The following is a 1,938-nucleotide window of genomic DNA, read 5'->3' as shown; positions in this document are numbered from 1 at the left end:
ATCAAGAGATTCCAAGTACAGGGCTCAGGGGAGGATTTCCCTCTTACATTGGTGATCAGTGAGAAGAATGTTCCTTACATTGGTGATCAGTGAGAAGAATGTCCCTTACATTGGTGATCAGTGGGAAGAATGTCCCTTACATTGGTGATCAGTGAGAAGAATGTCCCTTACATTGGTGATCAGTGAGAAGAATGTTCCTTACATTGGTGATCAGTGGGAAGAATGTTCCTTACATTGGTGATCAGTGAGAAGAATGTCCCTTACATTGGTGATCAGTGGGAAGAATGTCCCTTACATTGGTGATCAGTGGGAAGAAAGGTCCTTACATTGGTGATCAGTGAGAAGAAAGTTCCTTACATTGGTGATCAGTGAGAAGAATGTCCCTTACATTGGTGATCAGTGGGAAGAATGTCCCTTACATTGGTGATCAGTGAGAAGAATGGTCCTTACATTGGTGATCAGTGAGAAGAAAGGTCCTTACATTGGTGATCAGTGAGAAGAAAGTTCCTTACATTGGTGATCAGTGAGAAGAATGTCCCTTACATTGGTGATCAGTGCGAAGAATGTTCCTTACATTGGTGATCAGTGAGAAGAAAGTTCCTTACATTGGTGATCAGTGAGAAGAATGTCCCTTACATTGGTGATCAGTGCGAAGAATGTTCCTTACATTGGTGATCAGTGGGAAGAATGTCCCTTACATTGGTGATCAGTGGGAAGAATGTTCCTTACATTGGTGATCAGTGAGAAGAATGTCCCTTACATTGGTGATCAGTGGGAAGAATGTTCCTTACATTGGTGATCAGTGGGAAGAATGTTCCTTACATTGGTGATCAGTGAGAAGAATGTCCCTTACATTGGTGATCAGTGGGAAGAATGTCCCTTCCATTGGTGATCAGTGGGAAGAATGTCCCTTACATTGGTGATCAGTGGGAAGAATGTCCCTTACATTGGTGATCAGTGGGAAGAATGTCCCTTACATTGGTGATCAGTGAGAAGAATGCTCCTTACATTGGTGATCAGTGAGAAGAATGTTCCTTACATTGGTGATCAGTGGGAAGAATGTTCCTTACATTGGTGATCAGTGGGAAGAATGTTCCTTACATTGGTGATCAGTGAGAAGAATGTTCCTTACATTGGTGATCAGTGAGAAGAATGTCCCTTACATTGGTGATCAGTGAGAAGAATGTCCCTTCCATTGGTGATCAGTGGGAAGAATGTCCCTTACATTGGTGATCAGTGAGAAGAATGTCCCTTCCATTGGTGATCAGTGGGAAGAATGTCCCTTACATTGGTGATCAGTGAGAAGAATGTTCCTTACATTGGTGATCAGTGAGAAGAATGTCCCTTACATTGGTGATCAGTGAGAAGAATGTCCCTTCCATTGGTGATCAGTGGGAAGAATGTCCCTTACATTGGTGATCAGTGAGAAGAATGTTCCCTACATTGGTGATCAGTGAGAAGAATGTCCCTTACATTGGTGATCAGTGAGAAGAATGTTCCCTACATTGGTGATCAGTGAGAAGAATGTCCCTTACATTGGTGATCAGTGAGAAGAATGTCCCTTACATTGGTGATCAGTGAGAAGAATGTCCCTTACATTGGTGATCAGTGAGAAGAATGTCCCTTACATTGGTGATCAGTGAGAAGAATGTCCCTTACATTGGTGATCAGTGAGAAGAATGTCCCTTACATTGGTGATCAGTGGGAAGAATGTTCCTTACATTGGTGATCAGTGGGAAGAATGTCCCTTACATTGGTGATCAGTGGGAAGAATGTTCCTTACATTGGTGATCAGTGAGAAGAATGTCCCTTACATTGGTGATCAGTGAGAAGAATGTCCCTTACATTGGTGATCAGTGGGAAGAATGTCCCTTACATTGGTGATCAGTGGGAAGAATGTCCCTTACATTGGTGATCAGTGGGAAGAATGTCCCTTAC

This window comes from Rana temporaria, chromosome 2 (genome assembly GCF_905171775.1).
Source record: "Rana temporaria chromosome 2, aRanTem1.1, whole genome shotgun sequence".
Taxonomy (NCBI): Eukaryota; Metazoa; Chordata; class Amphibia; order Anura; family Ranidae; genus Rana; species Rana temporaria.
Note: the sequence above shows the minus strand (reverse complement) of the source record.